Source organism: Plectropomus leopardus, chromosome 24, assembly GCF_008729295.1.
Source record: "Plectropomus leopardus isolate mb chromosome 24, YSFRI_Pleo_2.0, whole genome shotgun sequence".
NCBI classification, from domain to species: domain Eukaryota; kingdom Metazoa; phylum Chordata; class Actinopteri; order Perciformes; family Serranidae; genus Plectropomus; species Plectropomus leopardus.
Window position 1 is genome coordinate 6394603 of NC_056486.1, and position 13426 is coordinate 6408028.

The 13426-nt window shown below is 43.0% G+C and overlaps 1 protein-coding gene across 1 annotated transcript in view; it reads left to right on the plus strand.

Annotated features, from left to right (window-relative positions):
- LOC121963037 (Krueppel-like factor 7) overlaps window positions 1-13426 on the plus strand; it is a 48499-nt gene that overhangs the window by 8665 nt on the left and 26408 nt on the right. The window lies entirely within an intron of this gene.

Here is a 13426-nt window from a genome sequence, read left to right on the forward strand (position 1 = left end):
TTTGACATTGCTTCTTGTAACTGCTGAGTCTCATCAGATTGACACTTCAGTGATATGTATTTTAAATGACATGAAATAATTGCCATGAATCACTCCCTTAAGTATGCAGTGGCTTCAAGTGATAGCCGGTTGCCGTGGTTACTTGCTCCGTATCTTCCTACTTGGACCACATTGTGTTTAATCTTCCAGCCTGCTCACATGTTTGAAAATCCTTTGGCTTTGATTATGGTGACACATTCACACCATGTCCAGGCATTTTATAGCCGCCTCTGGCTGTCACATACCAAGTGTTACATCCCATCTTACTGCCTACCTGTTGCTAGGCAGCCTTGGCAAGCCAGGAAGACCAGCTTTGGCCTATTTGTTTGTTTAGCTGTCATTCGGGGAGGCTAATCCCACCCCGAGGGACTCGTAGCCATCCAGAAACCAGAGATCCAGCCATGTGGACTATCTCTCTCCAAAGACTGAGCAAGAGAGAGAGGGGCGAGAAAGAGATGGAAGGTGGAGAGAGAGACAAGGGCAATTTGCCCTGAGTAAACACCGCTGCTTGTTGTTGTCATCCAAAGCCAGTCATCAATCACGGCCCTAAGCTCTTGGTGGTGACAGCCGCAAGGACGCGCACGCTCTGAAACCGGTTGGATAGTTTATAAAGCAAGACAGTCATTGGTGAAGATCACAGCTGAGTCGCCAATGCAGGGCTTGTTGACTTTTAGGAGCATGTGCTTTTGGAAAACTCTTTGAAAAGGATGGTATCTCTGCTTGAGGTTTTGGCAAAGATGTTACAATGCCTGCTGACAAAGACATCTAGCTGTATTATATTGTAAGGGACACCAAGTTTGTGTGTTGATGCAGTCACATGAGCTTGTGCTTTGCATGCCAAACTCAGCACTCAGCTGTGGTTTTCCAACATGCAAAGCCAGTGGTGTTTTTCCACCTGCTATGGCTCGCTGCTCCAAAGCTGTCTGCCTGGCTGGCCACTGATGTCAGGACCTTTTTCATCCTTTGGTAACTCCCACTTTTCTTCTACTCATGTATCCGTTATCCAAAGATTCCTTAAGGCTAATTTATCCTCCTTTTATTTACGAAAATCGATCTATCCATTACGTCCATTTCAGACATTGTCCTCATACTTCAGTACTTCCTTAATGATGGCATAGATGTAGCCAATAAATGGCACTAGAGGAAAGAGTCAAAAGATTCACACAACAAACAAGGCAACAGGGGAGAAGGTCGTGATAATGTACCTGTAAACAGAGGCAGCTTCTTTCTGAAGTCAGTGTTCACTTCCCATCTGAATGTGATGGTACTTTCTACATCTTAACATGTGCCTCCTTTCCCTAATCCTAAACATGTATGGCAGCATGTGCATTTGTTGATGATCCAGCGTTGGTTATCATGTCCTTTTTTGCCTAAATATATCCATTCCCACCACGCGCTTATGTGCACATCATGGTTTGTGGAATGATACCTAGACCTAAAGTCCACTGCAAAGTGGCAATATGTGACAACTTAAGAGAGCGTGTTGCTCCTGCGGTCATGCTATGCTACTCTGCGTCCACGATGTCCAGTGGTGCTGCTTCGTTTTGTCTAAATTCGAAAGCTTTCAGGAAACGTGCGCAAATACAGACAAAATGGACGCAGAGTACAGACAGAAGGCTTCATCCATCTCCGTCTCTGTTTCTAACATTCAGCATAAATTAGCCCTTATGGTGCTTTTCTCCTTTCATCAGTCCTTCTTACGCTTTCTTTCTGTTTCTGTCTTGTCCTTTTCCTTTTTTTTGTTTGATAAGAAAATTTGACTACAAGATAAAGATTTAATCTTGATCTCATTGTACATGTATTTGAGGTCTCAGATGGGTGGTCACAAACAGATAAAGGATGTTTTCCATTGTCAGCAGCTGATACTAAATTCACTGGAAGATTAAACTGGGTCCCAAATTACCCTAAAGACACTGGTAACTCCAACCAACTGGGTACGTCATGTAGTTTCAGTCATCCCAAACCCCTGCGGGGCCGAGTTGTCTGAATAAGATATGACTTGTATCCTCCAAACCAGGCAGATTCAGCATGAATTGGGATTAGCCTATATGTCAAAGCCTGAAAGCACAATTTTTCACTAAGAAAAATATTATTTTGACACGCAGTCTTGGAAAAAAAACGGCGGTATAAGTGTCAAAGTCGACAGACAGAGAGGGTGAGACGATTCTGTGCCCTGCTTAACTCTTCGAACGGCCTGGGAAGTGCCCTTCTGTGATTTAATGAGACCTGTGGGAAGAGCCATTCATCAGCGTGACAGCATACCTCTGTTTCCCATTGTTCTGTTCTGGTATGTGAGGAGAGCAGTGTGTGTTTTAGCCTTAATGATGGGCTGGCAACCCTTTGATTAGATGGATCTCCTGGTGCTAATTAAGATTTGGGCTGCCAAAAGACATCTGTGTTTATGCCTTCTTCCCTCTACTGTCTTCTGTATGAACAATGCTTGCATGTGTGTGTGTGTGTGTGTGTGTGTGTGTGTGTGTGTGTGAACAGTTTACAGGATGTGTTAAACAGTGTTGGGGATTTTTTTTGGTCTAAACTGGGAGATTTGGTGGAATCATGTGGGCTGACACAAGTGCAGGGCCTCAGGCAAAGACAATGAGCTGTTTCAAGGAATTCTGAATGCAAAAACAGTTTGTTTTTTGCTCCTGTAAAGTAGAATTTCTGGAGATAAAAGACGGTCCTCTGTGTATAAAATCTCCTTTCTTATTTTTTTTTTTTTTTTGAAGAAATTTGCTCATAAACCAAGTGCAGAATTTTCCGGCAAAGTTCAAATGCTGTAACTTATTTCCTGTGGAAAACAGCTAAATAAATCAGGTTGCCATACGAAAATCAAGGCTGAAAATTCCACTTATGTCTTGCAAAAAACACCTAGTTTTGGTGGCGCAGTTGCAGCAGTAAATGCTGCTAATGACTTGCTAAAAAACACCCAGTTTTAGTGACATAATATCTGCTGGAAATGTAGCCAATGTCTCACTGAATAAAACACAACAGTTTTGGTGGCACAATCGCCGAGAGAAATGCTGCCAAAAAATGCCAACATTTGTTTGCAAAATCGCACCCTAAAATACTGTTGATGTCTTGCTTAAAAAAAACACCTTGTATTGGTTGCACAATCAGTGTAAGGCTACCACTGTCCCACAAAAAACACCTAGTTTTGGTGGCTCAGTTGCCGCTGAAACACAAAATAATGACTGGAAATACCCACGCTGTCTAGCTAAAAAACATCTGGTTTTGGTTGCACAATCAATGCTGGCATTGCAAAGTCTTGCCAAAAAGCACCCAACTTCAGTGGCACAATTGCTGCTGTAAATATTGTTATGGTTCACTAAAAAATACCCGGATGTGGTGGCACAATTGAAGCTGGAAATGTCACCAGTGTCTCAGTTAAAACAACCAGTATTGGTGGCACAATTGCTGCTAGAAATGCTGCTGTTGTCTAAAAAAAAATCTGATTTTATTGTTGGTTAGTCTCCATCAATTGTCTACAGGTCAGCAGCTGTCTCACCAAGCTGTCACACCATCCGCTCCACCTCCCGAAGAGAAACTCAGCTCATAAATGTCATCAGAATGACTCACTTTAGAAACATTAATATGATACGTACAATGCCAACATATTCTTTAGATGACTGGACGTGTGCGTGTTCTTCAGCCTCAGCCAATGTGCTTACCTAAGTGTGTGTAAATGTGGCTACGTCATCTCAAAGCAGAGTCCTCAAGGGGTGTTTAACAATGTTAAGTGCAATAAATTCTATTATTCAGAGCTAAACCAATAAAAAACAAATCCATACGGGGCTCTGTGATACAAACGCCAGTTTATGACTTAAAAACATTTAAGAACCCCTGCTGTAGATGTTTTTCCCATCTTTTAACTAAACTGATGGTGTCACATAAATGTTTCACTACCCAATTCCCCCCTTGCATATTTTCAGGGAAGAGAATTTGATAACTTATGCTAACAAGAACGAAGGCATTCCCGTCCTCCCCCCCGACCCTCCCTCCCTCAAAGCACATCCTCCTGCTCTCCAGTTTACTGCTGTGTGTTCTTCAGTCTTTTGCCCCAGATATTATTTCATTGTAAAATGATGCCAATTAGTAAAGCCAGTCGCCGGTGGCTGTGGTCTGGCTCCTTCTGCGTTCCGGCGGGGAAAGTTATTTGGGTCGGCAGCTATTTTCAGCCTGTGATGTTGCCAGGAATACTTTAGGGAGCAGCCACTGTTTTATAAGAGAGCACATCAATAATTTTCATCGGTGCATGTGTGTGTGAGTGTGTGTGTGTGTGTGTAAGAGACAGAGAGAGCTTCACAGACAGAGTTTATTGGGTTTATGTGTGTGTGTGTGTTTGTACCTTTGTGTGCGTCTTAAGTGGCTGTTTTCTTTTGAATATTTGGAGCAGCTGGTGTGTATACTGCATGTGTGCGTGCACTTGTTCTTATGTTACACATGTTGCCATGACTTCCCATTAATTTGAACCACATTAATTTGCCAGCCTTTGAACTTTGAACCCCAAATCTTAACACAGCTGTTATGCCGGGCTTTCTCCTATGCCCTGTAATCACCCGCGTTCTCAAACTCTTCTTGTGGGGCACCAGTTAAAGTGCACACACACACACGTGCACACACACACACGCAGCTAAAGGCCAATGAGTTCCTAACACATTTCTTCGTGCATCTAACTGCTCTCTTTCCTTTCCGCTGAGCAGCCGTACATTGTCAGGCTGAAATTGGGGTGAAAAGTCCTCGCACTCCGCTTCCTGCTGAAAAGCCAGCGGCTCGGCACGGAGAGGGTGAACAGGTTCAGCCTGCCTCCGCCCCGTCCTCGCCCAACCTAAACTCACTCTCTCTCTCCTATCTCTTGGAGGAGAGCCCACAAGCAGTAGCGGTGGCAAGGAGACGTCTTTCAATATTTTAAGCGGCTTGGGCTAATCTTTGTCGCTCAGGTTTGTTTTGAAAGCATTGCCGTGGGAATAAAGACGGAGCGACAGCGCCCCACCTCCTGTTTGCACGCTCATGGATACACATAAAGTCACCAAGATGTACACGCTCTTGCGTAACTGCACAGATTCCCCCTTTTGCAAATGCCAGCACCACCCTGAGCTAATCCACCCTGGCCTTGCGAGACTGTGCCACTGACCCGCTTTTGCTGCTTGTTTTCTTGTGGCCACGAGGTTTGGTGCTGCGATGAGTGACAAACCCTGAAACTGTGGCCTTAACAGACAAGCTAAATGTTACACAACACCTGCACGCCGAAAGCTAAACACAGAGCAGTCTGGCAGAAAACAGAGGTGGCTTCCTATTCAGCCGTAAAGGAGCATGTAAGAATGAACCATTTTGGCTCTTATCAGTACGGGCACGGCGCCACAGTTGCACTTCACGGTTTGTGGACGTGATTTGGGTACCGAGCGACCCTCTCTGACTGGCACTGTATGAGGAGGAAGCAGAGTTTTTCCGCTTCACTGTTCCCTTTATCTCTCCCCTCTACTCCTCTGTTATTTTCGGCCCTCCTCCCCTCTCCCTCTCTCTCTTTCGCTGCTCGCCGCTCTTTTGTTTCTCCGTGCCTTTTCCAGCCAAGGCCCCATTCTCTTGCCCCGTCATTGTGTGCGGTAATGAAGATTAGCCAGCCTGCCGCACACAATGGGGTCCCCACATCCGGAGCACAGACTCCCCAAATCCTGCTGCAAGCTGCTAACCCCGGTGTAAAACCACTGTTGTTGCCGACCCCCTCTATCCACACATATACATATTCTGATTCACACATGAGGACACACAAATGTGTCCAATACGCACTCTGCACTCCACCGTGTTGAAAGCAAATGGCTGAAATGTCTCCTGATTAGATTAGGATGGTTTTGACAGCTGAGAGGGAGCGCTTGGCGACTCATACGCCGATAAACAGCAGCTCACCCAAATCCAGTTAAAGAGAGACAGAGTTCCCCTCCCCAGCGAGTGCAACACGGCTCCACTCGTCGGGATTATACCCCCCTCCTCATCCTCCGTGCCCCGCTATTCTCCTCTTTGCTCCGATCTCATCCTCCTCTCCATCATTCTTCAGTCTCAAGATGCTTCCTCTCTTCTCCTCTGTTCTCTCCTCTATCCTATTTCACCCTCACCTCTCTGATTCTCGACTTAATACCAGAACAAAGACATTTTCCACACTTTGTCACAAGCTATTTAGATGGAGCAGCAGAGGTCTTTATATGCTGTGCACTTGTTGTATCCCAATCCTAAGACCTCTTAATATTGTCTGTTTTGCGCTCAAGGTCGGCAGATCTTCGCAACTTCAATCTGTTTACTTGTCGAGCTACTTGTTTAGCTTTACTTGTGTTTAGAGGATGCATGTGTGGCTTTGTTTGTGTGTAAAGATGGATTAATTAAATATGAAAACAGTTTTTTGTTGTAGTGTAAAAATACTGGAGGAAAGCAGCATGTCCACTCATTTGGGAAGCTAGGACCAGTGAATTTGTGCACTTTTGTCTAACACTTTTGGGTTAATTGATTGTTTAAAATATATCAAGTTTATTACATCCAAGTTAACCAGTTGTCATAAAAATGGAGCCAGAGCTTGGAGCTATTGAAGGACAGCTGAGTGGATCTGTCTGTTTACCAAGTACTTGAGCTTCAACCTTTTTTCTTTAAAGGTGCCCTATTATGCTTATTTTCAGGTTCATTTTTGTTACATAACTGACTAATGGAAAATAGCATCACTTCTACTATGAAAAATCAGCAACAAAGGTTACATGTTTCCCTGATGTAGCACTTTACTTGCAGTACAGTATATCTGCACGCTAAAAATGAGTAAAAGCTTCTAAACCAAAGTCTTCACAACCAGACATGTTCCAACAGGAATATGATCCAAAATTAGGGATCATTTTACAACATCTAGAACCAAGATTACAGGTTTTCCTGATAATAGCATGTAGCTACATGTAGCAGTGTACTTGCAGCCAGCAAATTACGTAATGAAGTATAGGGGCACTGTCTCCCGTGAAAAGTAACCAATAAACCCAAATCTTCACCGCTAAACACGTTCCAACAGAACTTTGATCTGAAATCGAGGGAAAATGAACAACACTGGCAACCAAGATAACGTGTTTCCCTGATGTGAGCAGTATATACCTACATGTAGCAGTGTTGTTACACCCAGGGACTGGCTGTAACAGAGAAAAGCGACACTTTCTACCATGAGAAATCATCTATTAGAGCTTCTATACCAAGATTGTGCCCGGAGCAGATGATTACATAAAAAAATCTGTCTCAAGCCCATGGTATCTCGTAGCCAGAGTAGAGAAAAATACTGAGAATAGTCTGAATGCTGAGGTTTTTGCTCACTGGGATTACTTTTACATATATTTATCTCATTATTTGAAACTATGGCCACGTTTAATATAAACATCCAACATTGTTACATTATATATATTTGACAGAAAATAGGGAAAAGCATGATTGATCCCCTTTAAAGTAAATTAGCGTCCATATCGTGCCATGGGAAGACAGAGGGGAGGTCCCTGGTGTCGAAGATGATGCGGATATGTGGTTTCTGTTGTGTCTGCTCTGAGAAAGCAATGGGAAATGTCTTTCTGCTCCATTAAGCAGAGGTCACCAGGTTTTTGCGCTCTGAGTGCTCCATCATTGTGGCTTTCCTGCTAGATGAAAGGTGCTTTGAAGATTTCCCATCACACACTAACACACATACACATGTCGTGTAAACTGGCAGTGACTGAGGGCTTAGTGGGGTGATGTCTTGCTTTAAACACGGTCCTTACACTGTTCTGCAAAGGACACAAACACAGGTTCAGTTACCATTTTGATGAGTGATGTGCTTCTGACTGAATTTCCTTGTCAGTGTAAAGGATAAGTTTGATATTTTTCAACCCATTTTTCACTTGTTTTTATGTCTAAGTGACTAATGGAAATAAAAGTTGGTTAAATTGGTCCAGTATTGAGCTGCGAAAAAGACTGCAGTGTAACTACTTACGGTATGTCTGTACCGTCGATTTCCGTCCACTAAAGCGATTGATTTTGCCACTGATAGGTTCAGATTGTTGTTAAAATGTCTGATAAGTTATGGAAAGGTCCCCACAGAGATTCATCCTTTTTGATTATCCAGAAACATCCGCCAGAATCCATTTAAATAAACACTAATTTCAGTGTGTATAGAACCAGCACATTATTATGTACAAATGGGTTAATTAAGGGTTTTTTCAACCAAACCAGAGTTGGTGATTGTTGGGACAGTAGAAAGATAATCCAAGATGGATTTTGTGAGTTTTATTTTTATTTATTTTTACTTAGAATAATATTCTGAGCCTGTCAATGGTAAAATCAAGCAATTTTAGTGGAAGAAAATTGACAGTGCAAACAGGCCCAGAGTGGTTACATTTCAGCCTTTGTCGCTGCTGCAAGCTGCAGCCTCAATACTCGCTCAATACTGGAACAAGTTCAAAATATGTTGTCCTCATTGGTAACTTAAACACATATATAAAGAGGAACAGGGTCCAGGTTGAAAATGACTGAACTTAACCTTCAAGTGCATAAAATATAATTCCATTTAGTCCAACAAAACTAAATTGAATTTGCTGCCTGAAAACTCAAGTGCCTATTAGCGCATCCATCCAAACAAAAACTGACAGTGTGCAAAGGAAGTGTCAGGCTTACAACCATATGTGCATTATTCTCTCAAACTCAGTCAGCAAATTGTGATTTAACAACTGGCAGTGTCTGTTATCAGCCTGAAGCCCGCACTGTGTAAAACTGCCTCAAGGTGCTGCGTTGCCAAGCTTTGACGGAGAGGCTGACGGCGGCCCCTGATTATTACTGTGAGGCTAATGTCGTCTGATAAGGCCGTGTGTGTAATTAAGCTGTTTCGGCGGTGTGTTATCTGCAGCTAGGTGAGGCTCGGCTGCCTGGAGAGATGGAGCTGTTAGTAGGCGAGGAGGACGACTCTCCTGTCTGTGGCTCCTCAAGCTTCAAATCTTTCCCTCTCTTTCTTTGGTAATCTTATGCACCTGTAGGTGGGAAGATGCTGTGGCTTCACCTTTTCTTCAAACTTTCCAGATCTAAAATGTTGCATCGCTTGAATAGAGTTTTTTTCACCTGTCTGTCTCTTCCCTCTTCTCTCAGGGAAGGCAGATAAATTAGCTCTGTCTCTCCCCTCAAGCTCTGTCTCTTTGTGTCTCTCCGTCTCTCCTTTGCGTCGTTGCTCTGGAGCCCCATCGAGGCACCAGGAGCTCCAACATCCCTCCGGCCAAACACTACACCCCCTGCCGCTCTCTCCGTTGAGAATAACAGGGCGAACTGAGGGCGCTCCGCTATTCAGATCAGTGTAGAGGAAAATGAAGCGTTAACCTCCCCACCCGCTCCCCACACTCTTTCCCCTCCTCCTAGCCCCGTAGGCAGGTTCCCCCTGCTCAATTGGGATCCACCAAAGACGCCATGCTGCTCTCCAAGGAGTCTGGAATCTGGGGGCCACGGCTCTTAGTGAGTGCACGGGAAGGAGCAAAACCCCGAAGGGCAGCTTAGAGGGGAGGAGGTGCTTTTCTGAGATTTTGTGTGTGTACGTGCAAGGGGGTGCTGTGTAAGTATTGCTCAGTGAAGCTATAGATTACCGTCTCTGTCAGCTGCGACGGCCACCGCTGATGAGCTCCCGCGCGGTATCATTTCGTATCGATTAGGCACTGCGACGCAAACACACAAAGGCTGTTGGCGAGATGGCCGGTGCCTAGGGCTACCGGTCATTTAGCTGTCACCTCAAAGTGATGGCTTGGCCTGGCTCACCAGATCAATGGGAGACACAGGCCCTCTAACACACTATTCTGGGATAAGACACACATGTGCACACATATGCACTTACACACTGCAAACGACTGCTCTCTGAATTAAGTGCCTGACCAAACTTTTCTTTCGATAAAAGTGTCGAGCGTGGCGCTGAATTACAAGTAGCAATAACAAAGATGGCTGTAAACAGTAAAGTTAAATAGTAAAACATAAAATGGAAAAGAATAGGACAATTTGGTAAGCTGGTTTAATGCAGGTCAGATTTTCCTGTTGATTTCTGTGGTGCAGCTTTACTTGAAGGGTAAAACTGTGATTAATTTCTCAGAAGGATTTTAAACAGAGCAGTGGTACAGCATTCACACCCTATGAATCAGACCGAGGCCCTCATTTTTCCTGTGACCAATGACATTGTGCGATGTAAATAACAGCACGCAGCAAGCAACAAACAGACTGTCAGCTGAATATCGAACAACAAAAGAAGAGAAGCAAGGCAACAGAGGAGCCGGTGTGAAGTCATCCATGACGTGAACATTACTCACTTTTAAACTGAATAATCAAACCCCTGCTAGAAATAAACATGGCCAAATCGAGGAATCAAAATGTCATGTTGGTGTTCGAAAGGAATCTTTTTCCAATTTGTGTAAAATGAGGATGACAACTGAAAGAACATTCTGTGCAAACAAAGAAAATGGAAGAATGCTGGCATTGTACATTTCTGGATATGTTACATTTGTATGCTTTATACATATCATATAAAACTCAGTGAAATAAAATGACATAGATCAGCTTGCATATTTATGAGATGAGTTTTACATCAGAAGGAGGAGGGTATGACAGCTTTTAAGCAACAGACAGCAGCAATCACTGTTTGAGACCAACAAACAACAAAAATGGGTATTAACCACACATTAGGACATTTCCAACCTGGTTTGTTGCACCAAAACTAGATATTCTTGAACTACACATTGGATCATTTCCAGTCTTGTTTGTTACAACCATGCTGGGTATTTGTAGATCACATGTCATGACATTTCCAGCTTTGTTTTGACCAAACTGGATATTTTTTAATGACACATTAAGACATTTCTAGCTGTGTTGGTTACAACAAGACCAGGCATTTTTTAATGACATGTTAGGTAATATGAATGTTTTGACAAAACCAGGTATTTTTAACCACAGGTTGGGGCATTCACAGGTGGGTTTCTTGCAACAGAACAGGATTTTTTTTTAAAAAAAAAATCTGTGGGGACATTTTCAGCCTTGCCTGTTGCAACAAAAGCAGGTATTTTTTTAGGAATATGTTTGGACATTTCCAGCCATGTTTGTGGCAACCAATCAAAAAAAAAAACAAGTGCCTTTTTTGTCTATACCAACCACACATAAAGAACAACACTGTCACAATATAAAACTGAAAATGTAAACCTTCAGTTTCAACATACAGCTAGATATGAAGCATGCAAATTTAACAAATGAAACATACAGATGTTACATGTCTGTAGTTTGCAGAAGTATGCCACGCCAAGGTTTATTCTGGCATCAAATGTATACAGCCTCATCATAATATCAGGAAGCTACAATTATATTAAAAAATAAATAAAACCTCATTTGCCATGCGACTATGAAAGTAGAGCCAACTAAGCTTGGCATAAAGAGTTGAAGTAACTAACCAGGCTTTATAATGAAAGTATTGTAAAATCTACATAACCCTGAATGTTGCAGCCCTGCGAGGAAGGTGCTGCAGGGAGTCATAGGTCATATTTTTTAAAAAAATGTGACACTCCCCCCCGCCCCCCCAACGCAGGGCATGTAACAATAGTGCTGCTTCACCCCCTCCAGCTCGGGTCCCCCTCATAGTCCTGCCCTTTTCAACCCTGCTAGCATCAGCGCTGAATATTATTCATAGCACCTTGTCTCTATCAAGGCATCTGTAAAAACTAAACACGATTATCCTAAAATTAATGAGCCGTATCCACCCCATTACATTTATCTGTTTAGTGGTGTTTTGGGCCTTCCTTTAGGGCATTATGCATGCTCTTCTGTTCATATTTATAACCCAGGCTTTTTATTAGCGACGTAGCGGGGTGCTAACAGTTGGGAGGCAGCCTGCGCTTTGATGGTGATGGCAGGCGGCTCAGCGCAGGCCAAATGTGAAAGGAGAGAGGATCAGCTGCCAGGCCAAGGGCCCAGTGGAAGACGGGAGGACAGAGTGAGACAGAGAGGAGGAGGAGAAGGAGAAAGAAAGACATTTTTAACTTAAAAGTCAGAGAAGTTAGTGAGGAGGACTGGTTCACAGCTCTCAGCACGACTCGACTTTGCAAGAAGCGTGTCTTGTGATCAGCGAATATTTATCACACCTGCTGTATTTTAAGCCTCACTAACCTGAGGTGTGTTCTGCATGTGTAATTCAGTGTGCATAAGTGCATTAGTCTATGGGTCACTTTCACTTTTTTTATTGGCTTTTTGAGCATTTTCTGTTTAATTGTGGATGGCTTTATACCTCAGTAAAGCACAAGCACAAAAACTGTGCAGTGACCTAACCCTTACCCCTAACCCTAAGTCGATGTTGGTACTTTTTGAGTATATAAACTCCTCTGTGGGTGCTGAGTCTTGTGTTTTCACATTGATTCTCCCACATGTAGCACGGATTTCTATTTATGAGGATGAGATAAACAATATGGAGAGAAAAATCTGACGCCCATGCACAATTTGTACAAAACACTGCTAAACTGTGCATTTTCTGAATGTTTTAATGAACTCAAAGCAGACCTTTATTGCCACCTGGACCACAATTTCTCATCATTTACCAGTCAGTTATGACTGGCAGCTTCAGTCCCTTGTTGCAGAGGGATTGAGGTAAAGCTATCCAGTAAATTTATGTAGAATGTCAAACTGAAAACTAGACAGAAAACATATCTTTTTAAAATTATTATTGAAGGCTGCCAGTGACTGAAGCCACAGCTGAAAACCATCAAGGTAATTAGCTGTGCATTAAGGCCACAATTACACGAGAAGGACCCTACTAAAAATGGAAAAGTCTTTCCTTTGTGTTTTTTAAAAATACTCATTCATATTTGTAGCAGCAGCACAAACGCAGCTCGGTAGTCTGTGTTATTGTTGCCCCCCTTGCACATGGCTCTTTGTCTGAAACATAATGCGTGTCTTACAGGATGCGTGCATTGCCAGTATACAGCGACAGAGGGGGTGGCGTTTTCAAAAAATTACACTCTGGAACCCGGCCTCAAAAGTTTGTGTTTTCAGGCCCCCAGAATGCCTCTGTCATCTACAACTCAAATTTCTCGATCTGGAGCTAATGTTTGTTTTTTCCATTTTGGGCAATCTCTGTGTATGAGGACCCTCTCACTATGTAGATATATACTACTCATCCTAATGTAACAAAAATGCAACAATTCTCATTTTTTAAGTGATTATATGCAAAAAAAAACATATTCTCCCCCTAAATCTTCATACTTGACTTAAATCTTAATAAGAAAGCAACATTATTATGCACTACTGCTCTGATTTCACGCCTCAATGCTCAAACTTCAATCAATGTCAACTTTGACCTTATTTGTTCGGAGCCTTTCATTGCTCAGCCAATTAGACGAGACATCACCTG